Here is a 19,772-nt window from a genome sequence, read left to right as displayed (position 1 = left end):
ACTACCCTTGTAGAAGAAAAGCAAACACAGACAATAAATAAATGAATGGGCAGGGCTGTGTGCTGATAAATCTTTATTTACAAAACCAGGTGCCTGTAGTTGTAGGTGTCTGCTCTATACCAAATGAAATTGAATAGAGTTCACACCAATGAATATTATATGAAATGTAGGTATTTGTTTAAAATTTAAACAGGATGCAGAAATTGTTTTTAGAGGGGGCAGGAGGAAACTGGGAAGTGATGGATATGTTTATGGCATAGACTGTTGTCATGGTTCTATGGATGTATACTTATCCCTAAAGTCATCAAGTTGTATACATTAAATATATACAGCTTTTAATATGCCAATAATACCTCAATAAAATGGTTTAAAATTAAAAAAAAAAAAAGAAATCACATACAGTACTGGCCACAGCCAGAAAGTTATATTCTGAGGCAAGATTGTTATAGAATAAAATTCCCTACGCACATCAGATGGAATTGGATGGGATAGACTTCTACAGTTTGACCTCCTCATATTGTTTTCCCCTTTGCAGGACAAGAATTCAGGTCTTCTGACCCTTTCGTTGGACACTATGTATGTACTCTTGTCACGTGATGGCTCCCCGACATTTCTGAACATTCACCGTGACTAGGGTCACTGGGTCAAAAGTAATGACAAGACATCAAGAGTTCATTTCTTACATTTACGTGTCTCAGTTTCATATATGCTACTTGCTTTCCAAAACTATAACTTCCAAGAACAGACATTGTGCAAAGCTGTCACATGAGCCCTCAAAATATTCATTCTCAACCGTCTAGATCTAATCAGCCAGAGAGTGGGGAAGCTTTCACTGCAAAATATTTGCTTCATGGATTTTATTTTTAAAATTCAAAATTATACTTTTGGTCATCGTGCCCAGGCAGGTTTCAATACTATTCAGACATGGTGAATAAATACTCAGATTCACTAACAGGGAAGGAAATCCAAGAAAGAGGGAATATATGTATACGCGTGGCTGATTCACTTTGCTGTATAGCAGAAACTAACACAACATTGTAAAGCAACTATACTCCAATGAAAAAATAAAAGATAAAAAAGATAACATAGGGAAATAAGTCAATTTTTGATTTGTCTTATTTCAAATAAATAAGTTGACTGTTTATTAACTATAAAGGACACAAGTAACCACTATCACATGAAATGTTCACATCCCAAAGGCATCAAATTCAGAAGGCTCCCACTTCACCAGCCAAGAGGAAAGCATAGTTAACTCCTTCACGTAAGATCATCCCAGTTCAAGGTACACGGCACAGTGAGGGGAGACATTTACTGTATTAACCTGTTAACTGTTCTTGCCTTCTGCCAACCTTAGCCACCTCTGTTCTTCGGCCAAGGCAGCTCTCTTTAAATGTTAGCCCATATAAAACATAGCTAACCTTTTATGCTAAGTACTTTACACGGTTTATTCCGCGTGACCCTTACTGACTGTCTAAGGTAGGCACTGTTATCGCCCCCATTTTACACATAATGAAAATGGGACTCAGGGCAGTTAAATATCTTGCCCACACTAGTATGAGGCAGCTCCTGGATGTCAGTGCAGGCTGTTATATTCTAAAGCCTATTATATGCTAATCCCCTATCCTACGCTGCTCCTCACTGATACATAAACATTAAAACTAGCCGATGTTTCAACTTCAGCTGTTCTGCTTCACTAATCTTCCTTGAAGGGGCAAAGGGCTCAGATGACCAACGGCATGTTTGTTTCAGGGAAGGTATTCGGGAGTTCCAAGCAAAATTTAGGAAACATCACATAAGATGGCTTGGTAGACAGAAGCAGACAGAGAGATGGATACACACACACACACACACACACACACACACACACACACACAGTGTGTATAATATTATATATTATTATATAATACACAATCTCTGTGTGTATTATATATTATTATATATCATATATTATTAATTATATATAAAACATCAATCGCGTAATATACTGTAATATATGGTTAATTAATATTTTATATTATATAATTAATAATATGATATATATGATATATATTTTATATATACATATACCCATGAGTATAAACATATACATGGATATTTTACTATATGATAGTTTTGACAATGTTTAGGTATTTGAATTTTGTTGTTAGAAAATTCTAAATACTTCCTTTACCTGACGAATAAGATGCTGTCACCGTGGTGCTGTGACCTCCTCTGTCTTTTTTGTTTTCTGTCGAGAAATTTGGCCCAGAGAGGCAAAAATCAAGCAACAGGAGATTTCAGCTAACTGCAGAACCTATCACCCCCCCCACCATCAGTTTGTGATTTAGTGTAACTTGAACAGGAACCCCTCTGCTATTTTGTTGAGGAACAAATACACCGTGATCCAGAGCTAGGAGGTCAGACCCGAGGCTCTGATTAAGGTAGATTGGGAAAAATGAAAACGTTTTTCTGTAACTAAATATCATAATTAAGCACAGACAAAGCCTTGAACCGCCTCAGCATCACAGTGATTTGAAAACAGAAGTGACAAAAGCAGTTTCAGTCATGATCAAGACAGAGGTAAATATATAACATGGAAAGAATTGATTGAACATGGGAGTTTCTGGTGTGAGTGCAGGTAAAACGAGAACCTGACGCCAAGATGGAAAGGGATCAGGAAGTTTCAAGTATTAGTCTATTCCCTTAACTCCTCAACTTGTTCTGACAATTGCAAAAATGTAATCATCACTACAAGGAACATGAAAACCCCCATCTACGAGCGTGAACCCAATCAGCATGTCCATGTGTTCGTCAGATTTAGCCACAGCCCGTAAAGATGCTATGGGAACAGCCCTGTTATTTATTTCATTGTAATTCTTTGTATATTTCTCTTAGCCCTCCTAATAGATCATGAGCTTCTGGGGTGGGGGGCAGGGGTTACATATTGTTCCTCTTGTATTCTTTAATGGTACATTTAAATTGAACAGTCTCTCATTGGAAAGAAAAGTGCCTCTACTCTGAGAAGTTACCACTTTTCAGCACTTTATACACCCGCTTCAACAATGGCTAATTGTTCCTTCAACAATGTGTAATCAATACACTAAGGCTGAATGGATTCTCTAACAGGGCTCAATCCTGCTGGTGCTGGGAAAGGAAATGGGGGGAGGGGCAGAGCAGAAAGAAGGGTCAAAGTTGATTCATTCCATTAGTTGGCATCAAGAAAGGTCAGATGTTTGGATCCATACAAGGAGCCCATAAACAGCCCTGGGATCCTCAAGGCAAACAAGTAAATCTTCTTCCCCGTTTTCTTACCTTTTTCCACCACCACAAGCATTGACATTTTGTGATTTCTGATCACTTCAGAGATAAATCTGAATTTTTTAGGGAGTTTTTTTGAGGGGGAAGAAAGGTTCAAAACCCAGAAAATAAGAAGACCAAGAGTATTCTGGTCCGGGGACTTCCCTGGCGATCCAGTGGTTAAGGCTTCGCCTTCCAATGCAAGGGATGCGGGTTCGATCCCTGGTCGGGGAGCTAAGATCCCACATGCCTCGAGGCCAAAAAAACACAACACAAAACGGAAGCACTATTGTAACGAACTCAACAAAGACTTTAAAAAAACGGTTCACATCAAAAAAAAAAATCTTAAAAAAAAAAGAGTATTCTGGTCCCCAGACTGTTATCATGAAACTCCTTCTGAGGCCTCCAGGGGTTTTGATATTACGATGGCTATTTCTGAAGAATGGGTACACATATGAGGGCAATTCTAAGGTCAAGGGCATGATCCTGATGGTCTTTGCTACAGGGAAATTTATTAAGAGGAAAAAAAAACAGATATCAGCTCACATTTCCCAGAAAAAAAATACTTTTTAGAGATGTGGAAAACCAAGTCAATCCCCCGAAGTTCCTTAGGATTCAAAGATGCCAACCACAATTATTGGTGATTAAATGTTGAATTAAAGCTTATTAGAGTTAGCTTATTAGATTAGTAGAGATAAAAAGTCAACGGTATGGTTGCTCGTGTGTGTTGCATATTATATGTAGCATAATGAGGTCTCATATAATCAATGTGCATTGTACATTAGTGCCCTTTTAACAGGATTTGGAACATCATTTTACTAGGTTCAGTGATTTTGGAAGCTTATAGTTGTGCTTTCTGCTTTCCTGGTCTACTCTTGATCAGAGCCCTGATTGAATGAATGGGAAGATCTTGATCAGAAACAAAAGGCCCACTATCACATTGTTCCTTCATGTGCAAAAACAGAGTTTGCTTAAATATAAGGAAATTTTTGAGTTTGCACTATGTACATCTCAGCTAGAAACATTTAGGAAGATTGGGAGCCAATGATTTTTCCAGAAAGAGTGGGAGAGATGTTTGGAAGTCTAAGTGGCAGACCAGGTAGGAATGGCTTCCGTGGAATTTAGAACGAAACATCGACATTGTGTCAGCGATCTAGGAAAAAATTTTCAGTCCAGGGCATTGGATAGACTCTCAGAGTCCACAAGTTATCCCAGCCATAATCAACCATGACAAGAGGCCCTTCTGCCACTCAGTAAAATGCAGAATAAACATCAGAGCTCCAGGAGACCAAAACAGAGACAGCACTATCTTCCCTCAAAAGACACAATGTTGATGTTTTGCCAACCAAAGAAATCAGAAAAGCTATCACAGGGAAAAAATATGTCAGACTAAGTTTAATGAGATAAATGAAGATCTGCCAAAGCGTATAAGACCAGATGCATGTGTGACAAAATCAGCTGGGCCCTGTGACTGGGAGGTGGCCTCCTAACTCCATTTGCGCTATTGCCTCAAAAGATTCCTCCAGCGATATATAATTGTGCATACAATTTACCCCACAGTGTATAATTTTCTGAGCAAACACACAAACTTAAAAATAGCCTCAGAACAATCAGAGCAGTTACAATTCACGGATTCTCTTGAAGAATATAAACTAGCATTATCAACACCCAGGGGCAGCTATTTTTGTAAAACAAGAAATAAAGAACATCTTTCATGACTTCCAGAAAAAAAAGTAGATTATGCATACTATAAAACTGTGGGCTTGAGTGATTCTGGTATGGCTTCATCTCATTTCATCCTATTTCCTCCCCCACAGACACAGCTATGGCACCACATCATCCCCCAGGTCTCAGCACGGAAAAAGGAGAAGTGAGCCTTACAAATGGCTGCTCAAGCTCTCCTGATTCTGGCCTTTGCATCTGGGCACAGGAGGTGAGGTGTCCGGGGGAAGGAGGAGCGCCAGCTGCAACGTGACTGAGAGGAAAGAGGGGATTTGAATGTTGTTAAAATGCACAGTTGGGTTTTTTTTAACATCTTTATTGGAGTATAATTGCTTTACAATGGTGTATTGGTTTCTGCTGTATAACAAAGTGAATCAGCTATATGTATACATGTATCCCCATATCCCCTCCCTCTTGCGTCTCCCTCCCACCCTCCCTATCCCACCCCTCTAGGTGGTCAAAAAGCACAGAGCTGATCTCCCTGTGCTATGCGGCTGCTTCCCACTAGCGATCTATTTTACATTTGGCAGTGTATATATGCCCATGCCACTCTCTCACTTCGTCCCAGTTTATCCTTCCCCTTCCCCGTGTCCTCAAGTCCATTCTCTACGTCTGCATCCTTATTCCTGTCCTGCCCCTAGGTTCTTCAGAAGCTTAAAATGTACAGTTTTTAAGAAACGGAGTCGATGCCTACAAATCTTATTCTCAATGGAGAAATCATTGAGAAGTTCTTGGCAGGATGTCAAATCCTGCATTTAAGAAGACAATTAAAACAGTTTAATGCAAAAGCTATAATCAGAAACATATCTGTGCGACTAACATACTATTTTTCTTCTCTGCCGTTAAAAGAAAAACAGGATTTTTTGCCAACGTTCATTAGGGTCTTCACCAGATAATGTTGCCTTATTGAGGAGATGGTTTCAGCTGCCACAAAGGTTAAATTAAAAAACAGCAAATGCCCCAAAAGAGGTATGTTCTTACATCACTGCTTAGCTTTTCACATAACATAATTAAATCAGGGGCGTGCTGTGGCTCGTTCAATACTAATGTGACCATGACATTCTCTCACTTGAAATCCAATTTTTTTTTAATTGGAATGCTATTCAGGAATAAAACTAGATGTGCAAACTCCATAGTTGGATTATTAACGAGTTGTTTGATTCCCCAGTGGTTTGACTAAATTGCCCCCCTTTTAGCCTCCCTCCCTCCCATCCCCACTCTCTTCCTTCCATCTGTAAACATTACGAGAGCTCATCCTTGGTTCAAGGCAGCGTGCTGAATACTGGACATACAGAGGTTGGTGGACAGTCTAGCAGGAGATAAAGGCGAGGAGTCACAAAGTTCATATAATAACTTGTTGGCTCTGCTGTATATGGAAGGTGGCTATGAATCAGCAGAGAAGGAGTGGGAAAAGCGCATGCAAGGGCTTGGAGAATGAACAAACAGGTCATGGCAGAATCCAAGAGGCCTAGTTAAGAGGGCGAGGGCTGTCTATACCACAATTATTTAGATATGCGGCCACCCAGCACAAGATGGATTCTGTACTCAGAAGCTCCTATATCCACTGGTACCCACACACATACAACGATGCTCAGGCCACGTGCCCTGTTCCCAGAGCCTGCTCAGCACCTTCTCATGCTCTAACGTGCTTTCTCCTACAGGAGAGCCGAGCCGGCCACACGCTGTCTGCCACGGTCAGTAGGGCATCTCAGAGCTGTGCATAAATGCATCACGAATCTAGGAATCCCAGTACCACACCCCGACATTCCCAAGGCAATTCTCTCACTTGGCAAACACTACGGATAGCATAGAGGGAAGGATCTCGCTTTCACATACGGCAGAATGCAGCTAATGAATTAGCTGAACAGCCCTTCTGGTCCTTTCCCCTTGTCCGCAGCAGTTCAAATCCAGCATTGTAAACTGGCCCCATGTGAACAAACCAAGTCAGTAACCTCATCCAAAATGCTGGTGAGACTAACAGTTCTGTACAGAAACTGGCTCTTTCCCTGAAATATTAGACAATATTGCTAGCACAGAATTTTCAACGTATCTGTGTTGCAAACATGATATCTTTACGTAGTGCCAATTATAATCCGTAAGCACTGGAGAATTGGGAAGTAAGCATAAATTGTTCTACTCGGCTCAGAATGAAAACGCACTCTGGTAAATGCTTGCCGTCAAAAGAAGAGTCAAGGGTATGCCGTTTTATGGAGACAGATTGATAGACTGATATCTCTAGTTCAAGTTGCTCATGGTCTCTCAGGGAGACGAGACATGGACATTAAGAATCTGAAAAAGAAGATATACAGGTACGTATGCGTGTGTATACATATATATATAGCATAACTGAATTACTTTGCTGTACACCTGAAACTAACATAACATTGTAAATCAACTAACTTCAAATCAATCAATCAATAAGTAAGTGACAATGCAAGACAGGTTGCGACATGTGACCTAACAGTGAGTGCTAATAACAGAAACAGCAGCTACCATTTGCTAAGTGCTTATTATGTGCCAGGCACTGTGCTCAGTCCTCTACCTCCATTATCTCATTTTTAATCCTTGCAAAACCTCTACGAGGCACTATCATTATTCCCAGTTTGCAACTGAGGAAAGTAAGACTTAGAAATGTTCATTGCCTTTCCCAAGGTTACACAGTAAGTACTTTGCACAATCCAGATTTAAATCCTAATCTGGTGCAAGCAGAGGACAGTTAGAGGTGCAAGAAGGGAGTCTGGGAGAGATGGCACAGGTAGAAATAATTGGTTAAGAGAATCGACACATTGGGAATAAATAAGTCTGATGACTGAGTTTGCTCAAGGTCAAAACACCGAAATGATCCCCCAGGCTGGGGCATGGAAGGGAAAGACATCCAATGATAGATGGGGAGGTGCGACGAGAACCAGAAGCATACAATGTCATGGAAAGAGTTTTCGAAAGAAGGGTGGGGAACAGTGGCAAATGCTTTCCCCCCAAAAAACAAAATCAAGAAAGATGAGGTCTGAGAAGGCATCACTCTGAATGAATACTAGGGGTGCAGGCATCCAGCGTCGTGGTGGAGAAAGTGCCCGCTGTGAAACAAGGGGAGGAGATGGGAGTGAAGGGAGGAAATGGAAAGACCCTGGTTCAAATTCCACATCAGCGTCTTAGTTGCTACGCCCTTAATGACTTAACCTTCCCGAGCCTTGGTTTGCTCATCTGTAAAATGGGCTTCATGCCAGCTACCTTGCAGGCGGAGATGAGGGAAGAAAGTGTGCTGCATGGTGGTGCAGCACATTGGGTCTGGGCTCAGTGCAAGTGGGGTCGCAGTGCCAGCTTGGTCACTTCTAGCCATGTGGCCTTGGGCCATTCCTCAGGCGCTCCAGATTTTATAAAGTGACTAGCCTGCCCAAAGGAGGCGCTCAAGGAACGTGGAGCAGATGTCAGTATTATCATTAACGAAATTAAAATCTGGCAATTAAACTGAAGTCTACTCTCAAAAAAGGTCAACAAAATATGCAATAAAAACAGACTATCTAGTCAGGCAACATAAATTTCGCTACCTTGAACAATTCTCAAGCAGCAAAATGATTACTTTGTGCGTAATCTCAAACATGGAAGGCCAATACAGATGCAATTCTATTTAGGGCAACAGGAAAACTAAGACGTATTTGTGGCTGAGCTCTGGGCTGGGGTTTCCCCTTTTAAAATCCTATGAAGCACAGCTTTTACAGTTCCTCTGAAAATTAGAACAAAAATGGGAGGAACTTTTCCCAAGCCTAAAGGATATTATTCTTGGCAATAAAGAACCATGAAATTAATGAGCTGTCTACTAAAGATCTACCATTAAAAATGTATATGAGAAAACCGGTCTATGCAAACTCCATTCCCCCCGCGTGTAAACGCTATCCTGGGAGTTAACTCAGCACTTAACGAAAGTTCCATTAACTCTTGCAAACCACCGCGATCTCAGTCAGCTGTGAAAGAGGCATTTTGTTCTACCCTCCCCCCACCAATGGCCTCCAGTGGGAAACGCGCTTTTCCAGAAACGTCCACGGCTGTCCCCAGACAGGGCCCCGAGTGCTCCCGTGTGCTGACCGGGATGCTGCCCGAACCCCCCCTCCCTCTCCAGATCACAGCACCCATCCTCGGCAAAGGATGGACGAGGGCCCATATTATTAGGCCACACTCACTGCTTATATTGGAAAATGAGGCAATGCTAACGAAACTGCTCTTATGGGCTGACATTCATGGACGGCAGAAAGGGACGTTCCAGAAGGAGTCCCGGATTTGCTCTTCGGGAGTACTTCAGCTCCCGGCCAAAGCTCGGTGGCCAAGTGCACACGTGGGCACACCCATGCCCGCGCGCAGTCTGTAAAGGTCACTGAGCGCTTGTTAACCTTGAAGGGGAAAGAGACACCTCAGGATTTTCGCCCAGCAACACTCCGAGCCTCTTGTAAATCATATTCATATTCATATACTTAAGCATTAATTTACATACTTAATTTCTGACAGGCTGACAACTGCAGCCCTTCTCCCCCTCAGTGTAAAGTGAGAAGTGAATTGTTATTCAGTGTATCCGTTACAGTGGCAGTGGCGCTAACTGTATTTTATATAATGTGCTATCTGCAGAAAGGCAGATAAGAATTTGATTTAACATCCAATTAAAAGCCGTCATTGAAAAATTACTTCAAATAAGCCTTTTATTTTCTTTAATCAGTCTTCAATTCAAGCCTTCCTTGGACCTACTGAACCAAGCATCAGGACTCATGAATTTTGATTAAAAAATTTGAGCCCATTTCTAACTTAAGCAGATTTTTTTTTGTTGCACTGTTTGATAGAAATTTAATAAATCTATGAATCCTAGCCAGCATCATTTATCATCTTTTTTTCCGCAAGACTGGCCTATTATACCTAGGCAGTAAATTATGAGGGAACCAGCAAACCAAAACTTTTCAGCCCGTTACTGAAGAAGAGATATAATCACTCGCATTGAACCATATAATTATAGTAGAATATGAAGCTCTGAAACATTAGGTCCTGTTTTGAATATGTAATGCCCATGCTTTGAGAGCCTAAAAGATTTCTAGCTGATCTAATATAGCTCAGTTTAGCATCATATTAAAGTATTGGCTGTTGATGAAAGTAACAGCAAGAAAAAAAAAAGAAACCTGCAAACAACAAAATATTCCCAGGCAGAAATATTTGGGACGCGACCCTGGGCTATAAAAGGCAAATGGAAAACCAAAACCCTTCAACCTGGCGCTTTACAGTTCATGCCTTGTGATAAAGGTTCAAACTGTGTCCATTGGCTCTCTTAAGGTAAAAGATTTGGTTTTTTGCATATATGTTCAAGGCTGTACCTGTATCCTTCATAGAGTTTTAGTGGACTTAATGTATATTCAAAAATTACTAAAAAAAATGTTTTTTAAATTATTTATTAAGCTCCTTCTGGGGATCAGGCACTATGTTGGGCCTTGAGATACAGCAGTGAGCAAGACAGGCAATTCAAAAAAGTGACACCCATAACGTGTGATAAGTGCTTTGTGAGGATACCAGCAGTCAGGGATCAAGGGAGAGTTCCTTGCAAAAGTGTCATTTCAGCTAGGTTTTGAAGGGTGCGTAGGAGTCCGTGAGGAATAGTCTACTTTACTGCCAACAACAAGTTTTCTCGATACCTCTGTCTCTGCATGTGTGTGAGTCAGGAAGGCTTCACGTAGAATCATAGGGTAACAGTGAAAGATGTACTTGAAAGAGATTTGTATTTTTCTAAGGGAATTAATCAAATGTCTAAGGCTTCTCGTGTGTCCAGGAAGCCCGCCCCACACTGTCTGCCTCTCTGCCACCATGCCAATGACTAACACAGGCTGAATTTCCTTCTTTCCAAACTCAGCCAGACCCTTTCACATTTCTGTGCTTTGCTACCATCTGCTTCTGCCTCCTGGGATCTTATTCCCAACCAAAATCTACCAGGGGATTGGCCCTCAGACTTCAAGAAGCAAATCCACTCTGAGAAGCCGTTCCGCATGGCAGTGAGTCCCTCCTTGCTCGAGTTCCCACAGCGTCCTGGCCAGTTCTCTGTTAGAGGGGATGGTATGGCCACGGCTCATTTACTTGTCTCTCTTCTACATGAGACAGAAGGTAGCAGGGAATGCAGAATGAATGAATGAATGAATGAATGAAGTAATACATCGATAAAATGCCTTTAACCTCTTACTACGCTTATTTGTATGGCCGTTGTAATTCCTTTGTAGAAGAGAAAACACTAGCCTAAATCCCTTAGACAGGGGTTTAATGTGCTCCAACAGATAAATGGCATTGATCCTTTTAGCAAAACCAACACTTGGATTGATACAATGACAGTAAGAGGAGGGATTCTGCCTGGCTTTGCAACCTGTGCTCTCTTATTCGTCTTCCAAAACACTCCGAGTATAAAGGAAGGCGAAGGATGCTATGAAATATTCATTTTTTAAAGGCTTGAGAGAGAAAAGGTTAGTCCATAGCTGAGCGAAAACGAAGTGGCATCTTATAAACAAGGGCCGGAATCCAAAGGAGGAAAAGAGAATTTTCAGCGAAAAGCCGATCAGGGATTCAAGATGAATGAAGAACAGACGTAGGTAGAAGACTATAGCTTCTTGTCTGCCTATAGCACCATCACACACTACTAACAAAGTAGCCATTTCTACTGATATTTCTTCATTTTTAGTTTTGGCTACTATTGTTTTAAATTGACAAGCTACACGGTGCATGCTTTCTTCCCTTCCAATAATACAGTCTGTCAGCTTATACCTACTGGTTCTTAGTGCACACATAATTGTCACAGACACTGCAGGCCTCAGGATTTAAAGAGATGGCAACAATAATCATCACATTCATATAAAGGCACAGGCGCAGGAAGTCTGGGTTAAGTTTCAAAATACTTTTAAAAACATTTGCCAAAGTCTCTGTTTGTTTGTTTCTTTTTTAAATCAATGGACATTTCAAGTAAAATAAAGCCCGTATGTTGCTGATCCATTTTAAATTAACTCATCAAAACGCTGTTTTGCAAGAAGCCAAGAAGCACTTGACTTCTAAAAGAAATCCGGGGTTGGGGGGGTGGCACGTGGGGGAAGTGGTGAATGGAAATTAGAAAATGTCTTCCACCTCCGCATCCCTGCCTATGGAGCATCAGAGAGCTCACATGTGGTCAGCCATTCACTGTCCGGAATATGATAGATGTGTAACAATTTTAGAACTTGTAGGCGTGGGGAGATCAGTTAGTCCAATCTTTAGACAGTCCAACATTTTAGAGAGGAAGCCACAGGGAGCAAATGATTGGTTCAAGGTTATACAGCAATTAGAAACACGACAACATGGAAACCTAGGAGGGCTGATCATTAGTTGATGTACAAAAGGACATTGATAAAGGGATATTTATAAGAGTGATAATCTGCCAACAGTTCATCCAAGGAAAGCAGGTAGCCGGGCACAAAGGTCACCCCCTGCCATGCCATATAGAGAGACAGCTTGGGAAATCCTAGCATATCCTTTATTTCCTTAGCCAAAGTCCTACATGTTAAAGGATCCTGAATCTTCACTGAATCCTCCCTTCACCAGTGAGGGGCACTCCTACTTTACAGATAAGAAATCAGAAGGTGATCGTGACAAGTCTAGGGGTAAAAAGGGAAGCCCGGTCAGCTTAAAACCTGACAGCTGCAGAGGCTTCTCTCTCCATGCCTTCCTTCTTTGGACCTGATGCAGAAACAAAACAAAAAAGAAACAAAAACAAAACATTAAGGTGACTCTTCCGTACAACAATACCATTGTCAATATTCAAAGGCGCTTAGAACGTCAGCAAACGCCATGTTTCCATTTGGGGCACTGTAAGCTTGAAAAAGGGCAGCACATGCCAGGAGAAAGGCACTGAGAGTTTAAAATTATAATTCTGAAGACAATCAAATGACATGGGAAAATGCTCATGATATTACTTTAAGAGGAGTAAAACAAGGTGCAAAACCGATTGCAATGGAAATCTCAATTCTTATTTCCCATATGCACATACATGCACAAATAAGCCACCTGGTCAGTATTTCTGGGTGGTGATATTATGCTTTAACTTTGTTTTCTTCTGTATACTTTTATATACATGCAAAGTTCTTAACATTATACAATAATAAAATTTTATCAGAAAAAACAGACAATACCCTTGGTTATGAGCCGGATTCAAGCCCTAGTCCCACCTCTTACTAGGATTTCTTAGGCTGTTTCTATACAGAAACACCCGTAAAGTGAAAAGAATATAATATAAGCACACATTTACCCATTTCTTTCTATACATTTCTTATGAACACATTTATTTATGCTTCTATCCCCTCTTTGAAAAGCCTTTCTAACAAATCCATTCTATAGTTAGCAGTTTTTTTCCCATTCTTTGCCAGGATGCCACACCCCTAAATCACTTAGGAATCTATTTGTGATAGAAGCTATTAAGGACTCCATTTTTAATCATATAACTAGTATGCCCTCCCCTGATCCCCAAAGTCCTTTTTATAGATGACATTAGAGCTTTTGCCTTTTCTACCCAAGTACGTCCTCAGTCAATGTTCTTTGTTGTTGGGTGAGTAGACACGTTCAAGAGAAGAAAGAATTCAGGGCCCCCCAGTAAAATGCAAAGAGCAGAAAGAGGAAGAAAATAGGAAATTCATCACGTGCACCCCCGTCACCATTATATACACATATACACACACTTACAAACACACCCACCCTTCACCCACAGGTCAAAGGTTCATTACTGAATGTTAGTTTTTATTGTTTAACAAGACATGAAGAGCAAAATATCCATACACAGGAAAATACTGCCAGGTATTCATTTGTATTTTAACCTATAAAAGACTTATCACAGAAGTCTTGAATTTAATAGATTGAAACATACGGCGCTACAATCCTGATTTTAACTCATGTGCACTAAGAGAAATGTATCTGTGCTGCTCACTTATTTTTCCAATAAAAATGTCTCTGATGAATTGCATTCGTTTCTTTAAATAAGCAGGAAAAAGGTGGAGATACTGGAAAAACAAATTTTAATGTTCTAATATGTTTCAACCCTTTGACCTGTTTAAAAATTATAAACTACACGATAGAGCCATTATATGATTCAGCCGTGTTCTACCCCCAGCAGAGTCTTAATGTGACTTAACAAAATGCAAAACAGAATGAAATAAAAAACACAGACTGTGTTTAAATTCCTAACAGCTAAATGTAGGACTGAAAGACAGAATAACTCAGGAAAGGGTGGGTATGTACATAAATATCCACAGAACCTCAAATAGAATTGGGCATCAGAGAATCTTAGATAATATTTTTATACTCATTCTTGGATGAATAATTATTTTTACCAGGTCTTTGGTTTTTCTACCATCGAAGATAACATGCTGTCTCTTGCTCTAATGCCTAAGATGTATGTGATTCCCACACAAGCCACTTGCTCCTGTCACTGCAAACTCAACAGTCTATTCTTATCTGAACCTCCGCCTAAGGAGTTTGGGTGATCTAATTTATAGCTGTAGGCACACACTGACATTTTCTTCAGAGTCAGGTCCTAATGCTGTCACTTGCTTGCTGTGTGACTTCGGAAGAAATAACAGTCTCCTTCTCTGGATCCAAGTTGACTCACCTATCAGACACACTAGGTGATCTCAGAGGGTCTTCCAGTTCTCACACCTGTTTCTCTGTACATATTCAAACCGGTTGAAGGCACACAAAAAATATGAAGGCACAAAACTTACAGAAAACCAAGTTTACAATGGACTGTTTTGGTAGACAGGTTTCATGACCTCCATTATTTGGTGGAAGTAGTGGGGAAGGGGGCCTCCTCTCATTGGTAAATACTGAGCTGGACTTTTAAAATCGTCTTAATTCTTAAAATGGTTTTGGTGAGCATCTTCAACATTGACACTGGTCAGCCTAAGCCAACCAAGAGAATGGCCTGTCTTCAGTAGTTATCATCTATGTCATTTCTGGATTCAACAGGGAAAGATGGAGTGGGAGCCAGTTTGATGGAGTAAAAAGATCACAAAGTGGGGAGTCCACATGGACTTGGGTTTGAATTCTGGTTCCATGCTTACTTCATGGCTTTGGGAAGACTGGCTGATCACTCAGTGGAGACATAATACTCGCTCTTACTTCCTAGGGTGTTGGGAGGTTCAAATGAGATGATGTGCATGAAGGCCTAGCGGAGTGCCAAGCACATAGCTGACTGCTTAGCAACTTTCTTCCTTCTCTTGTCCATTTTTGATGGCTAGTCGTAAGGTACCACCATCCCCACCGTCCCTCCTCCAAACCTGGGCGGAACTCCTGAGCTGAGAAGAGATAAGACCTCAAGGCCAAGAGCCAAAGAAGGGCCTATTACAGGAAAGGAATCCATAGACAACATCTGAAGGCAGAGAGAGCGCAAAGCAAATGCTTGCTTCTCCACCACCCTCCCTGTGTGAGCCTCATGTGGCCTGGGAGGTCCCCGTGGGGCGGATAGACGGCCAGGGTACACAGTTCTATCCCCAGGCTTCTGGTCCCACACCATTATATTTATATAAGCTGATGCCATGCAAGGATATTTAATAGTCTTACTGAGAATGGCACTGTTGTTGGAACTGAGACCACCATACGGAAATAGCTGGGTAGGTGCTGGTCTCCTTCCGTTGAGATTACAGACTATACTCACACAGCTACATAACAGGCTACTTTTGTCTCCCTGAACAAATTAGCATTTGGTCAGGCCCACTGTCAAATTAAGACATTTTCCTGTGCTTGGTGAGACTGAAAGCCACAATTTCCAAGCATTAATTATATCCACTGGTGGGTTGTGCATCTATTGATACGTTAACACAATGGCAGCACTCCAAAGGGGGGGGGGGGGAAACAACCTACAGGCAGAAAAGCACAAATCATGGAGTTTCAGGAAGTGTGACTTCTGCTTTTATCAAATTGTATTTTTGCTCGTCAGTAGTGTTTTAATTTTTTCATTTTCAGAAAAGTCACTTTATGGACTCTACCGTGTCAGAGATCATAGATAAACCTACTGAACGCCCACCTGCAGAGTACTAGCCCAGTTCCTTAGACGGAATAAACGTTCGTTTGAATGTTTATGCAAAAAGAAAGAAAAGTATAGTAGGCTTCAGAAACATAACATTTTATGGCAGAAAAATCCTACAGTATGTAGTACATAAGGTGACAGTGCTGGAGACACGAGTGTTGTGTCACCAATAATCTATTGACTAAATGCATGACAATTTCACCCATCCATCATCAAATGTCCTTAACAGATAACATAAAGCATATGGGCAATATGTTGCATGAGTGGTGAAAATAAGCTAATATTTGATTATTTTATTCTCGCCAGTTCATTGATGGGGAAAAATAGTGAACCCCACCTCCAGACAAAACCTTGCAGGGAAAAGAATAATTATTATAATTGTTTGAGGTCGACCACTGTCACTGATGGAAAGTTAACTGCATCTCTAAATCAGAGTCAGTGATAACCTCTTGACCAAAGATCAAATCATTTCTAAGCTGGTGCTATTTATACACAAGGAGAAAGGAAGCCACGAATATGTCATTCAGTATTGTTTGAATACAAGAGTGGTCTGCTGGGTTATTGGTTTATTCCTGCCTCTAGTGACAGGGAATTAACCTGCACAATCACGCGCCCTTTGCTCCAAGTACATTCCTCATCTCAAACAGAAACTTCCAAATAAATAACCCTTAATAGTTTTCAAAAAATGAGTATAGGGGACATCTTCTTTAGCCCTCCAACTAATGCTAAGAGGCCAGTGGAGCAGGTACTAGACATTCCCATTTTATATTGAGTCCGAAGATCAGAATGCTGAAGTGATTTACCCCAAATCACAGTAATAAACAAAACAAAACAAAACAAAAGGCAGAATTTCCCCTTGTACTCTGGGCCTTTTGAATCTGTATCCAAACTGCTTTCTAAACTCTTCCTCTCTAAAACGAAACAGGGCTTTCTGTCCTGTTCAGAAGTGAGTGCTATGTCTCAAATGTTCCCTTTCTTCTGTTACTTCGAAGAAAAGGTGGAGGTTGCACTCTGAAGGAAAATTCTACTTCTTAGATGCTTGGGGGTGGGGTACAAAAAGTAAACCTGGGACTTCCCTGGCGGTCCAGTGGTTAAGACTCCACGCTCCCAATGCAGGGGGCACGGGTTCAATCCCAGGTTGGGGAACTAAGATCCCGCATGCCGTGGCCCAAAACAAAAGGGAACCAGTGGTCTGATATCAAGTCAAGGCCAGGCCCACACTCTCACAGACTAAATCTTCCCATTCCTATTAAAGCAACCCATTTAGATGGATTCAAATGTCGCCACCTTGGTTTAGGTTCTTTGGAACTGGTCCTTCACCAAAAACCAGCTGGGAAGGCATATATGCAACTTGGCTTAGCGCTGCCGAGTCCTGACGTGTGCACATGTGCAGAGGAATGCTTCTCTCGAAGCTGGCCTAAGGCACCTGGAGAAGCACAGAGACAAATCCTTTGGGGTCTTTTCGGGGTAGAGGAGCATCAGGGAAATTTGGGCCACTCAGGGAACTGGATGCCACACCTGGAGGTGACTGTTTGGCTGAAATGACTTGTTGGGAAGAGCTGATCTCGGAGAGTGGCCTCTGGGATCTTGCCCATATGTATGCAGAGAAGCCTCTCGGCTGCTGAACTCCTCATCCTGGACTCAGGTGATTCAACATCATCTGGGTTGCCAGTGGCTCAAATGGAGTTTCCATAGCTTGCCTTCCTGAGGCCACACCACCATCAGAAAGTCACATTTTTTGGCAGTGCGGAGCTCAGCTCTCACTTGACTGAATTTCCTGGTCAACTGTTTTTTTTGCTTTGTTTTTTTTTTTCTATAGTTTTTTTTTTTTGAAGTATAGTTGATTTACAATGTTGTGCTAGCTTCAGGTGTACAGCAAAGTGATTTAGTTATACACACACACACACACACACACATATATATCTATTCTTTTTCAGATTCTTTTCCCTTATAGACTATTACAAGATATTGAGTACAGTTCCCTGTGCTATACAGTAGGACCTTGTTGGTTATCTGTTTTACATATAGTAGTGTATATCTGTTAATCCCAAACTCCTAAAACCTGAACTGGTTTTAAGTCCCAAGAATAGTTTCACTTGTTTGTTTGCTGGTGGTAAAACTGACATGCATCGTTGGCTTTAGATGTTTTTTTCTTTCAGCCCTGCTAATACTGGCCAACCAACCCCAGATGTTTTGAAAAACGCAATTCTGACGTCAACATACCACAACACATGTGCATCTCATGAATGTGCACTTTTGCCGTTTGCAGGGAGGGCATGGGGGAGCAGGCTGGCTTCCTGAAAGAAAATGTAATCTAAATCTTCCCTTAATTCGGCCTATTTATTTCCCTAACCCACTATAATAGCCTGAGGTCAGTTAGCAGAGGCATTTTGTTCTTAAAGTTGCCATCACCATTTCGAAAAATAACAAAGCATCTTTCAGTCACTGGGTCCTTGGGCCACAGGCAAAGGTGTCTGCCAAACTCTGAGATAGTCCTGCACTTCAACTGAGACCCACAGACAGACAGGGAAACTCACCACCCAGCAGTCTAAGGGGTTTGGAACATCCTGTGAGCTGGTGGTAGGCAGCCTCCAATCTGTTGCAAACACCCTAGAGAGGTTCTCAAGACAACTTTGGAGGTTGCACTTGTTTTATAAAATGAAGTTCTGTGAACCAAATGAAAATGGATCCGAGAGGATTTGCAAATGAAAGGGAAACCATCAGGGATTATTGCTTAACAGAATGGTGTCACCCTTTTATTACTTCCGAATGTTTCCTCATATTTAAAATACTCAGTACTGGAGTGGGGGTGGGGGGGTGGGGGGGGATGGGGGGGGTGGGGGTGGGTGGGGTGGTGTTGACTTTTCTGAAGATCTCGAAGCCCGTTAGCAGAAGTATTAGCAATGTTATTAACGATGATTTCATGCCAAGAATATGCTAGCACTCACACAAATGCGTAGAGCATTCCTACAAGGCAATTACCATTGGTGGCAAGAATTATTATCCCTATTTTACAGCTGGTGAAAAGGAAACCTAGAGATACCAAGTAATTTGTCCAACCGTACAATGGAGGGTTGAGACGATTATGCGGCCAAGTCAAGCCAATAAAAACAAGTGATTGAGAGGAAACGGTCTCCCTCCCCGCCATCACCCTGGAATTAGCCAGATCACTCTCTGAGTAGATTAAATTCACTGGATAATTGTTCTAATTCCCCCTTCCAGCCCTCATCACCCCTCCCCTGAACCAGTGCAATAGCTTGCTGGTCTGTCTCCCCGTCTCCAGGGCCCTCCAGTGCATGCCCCACCCTCCACCAGAATCCAAACAAGGCCTGAGCACCCTGGTCCCCTTCTCACAAACCTCTATAGAAAACACCAAATCTACAAACAATAAATGCTGGAGAGGGTGTGGAGAAAAGGGAACCCTCTTGCACTGTTGGTGGGAATGTAAATTGATACAGCCACTATGGAGAACAGTATGGAGGTTCCTTAAAAAACTAAAAATAGAACTACCATACGACCCAGCAATCCCACTACTGGGCATATACCCTGAGAAACCCATAATTCAAAGAGACACATGCACCCCAGTGTTCATTGCAGCACTCTTTACAATAGCCAGGACATGGAAGCAACCTAAGTGTCCATCATCGGATGAATGGATAAAGATGTGGCACATATATATATACAATGGAATATTACTCAGCCATAAAAAGAAACGAAATGGAGG

At 41.5% G+C, this 19,772-nt stretch overlaps 1 protein-coding gene across 1 annotated transcript in view; it reads right to left on the bottom strand.

Annotated features, from left to right (window-relative positions):
• AFF2 (ALF transcription elongation factor 2) overlaps positions 1-19,772 on the bottom strand; it is a 335,919-nt gene that overhangs the window by 232,864 nt on the left and 83,283 nt on the right. The window lies entirely within an intron of this gene.

The sequence above is a fragment of the Eubalaena glacialis genome, chromosome X (assembly GCF_028564815.1).
Source record: "Eubalaena glacialis isolate mEubGla1 chromosome X, mEubGla1.1.hap2.+ XY, whole genome shotgun sequence".
Lineage (NCBI taxonomy): Eukaryota > Metazoa > Chordata > Mammalia > Artiodactyla > Balaenidae > Eubalaena > Eubalaena glacialis.
The sequence above is the reverse complement of the archived record's forward strand: the minus strand, read 5'-3'. Positions and strand labels throughout refer to the sequence as shown.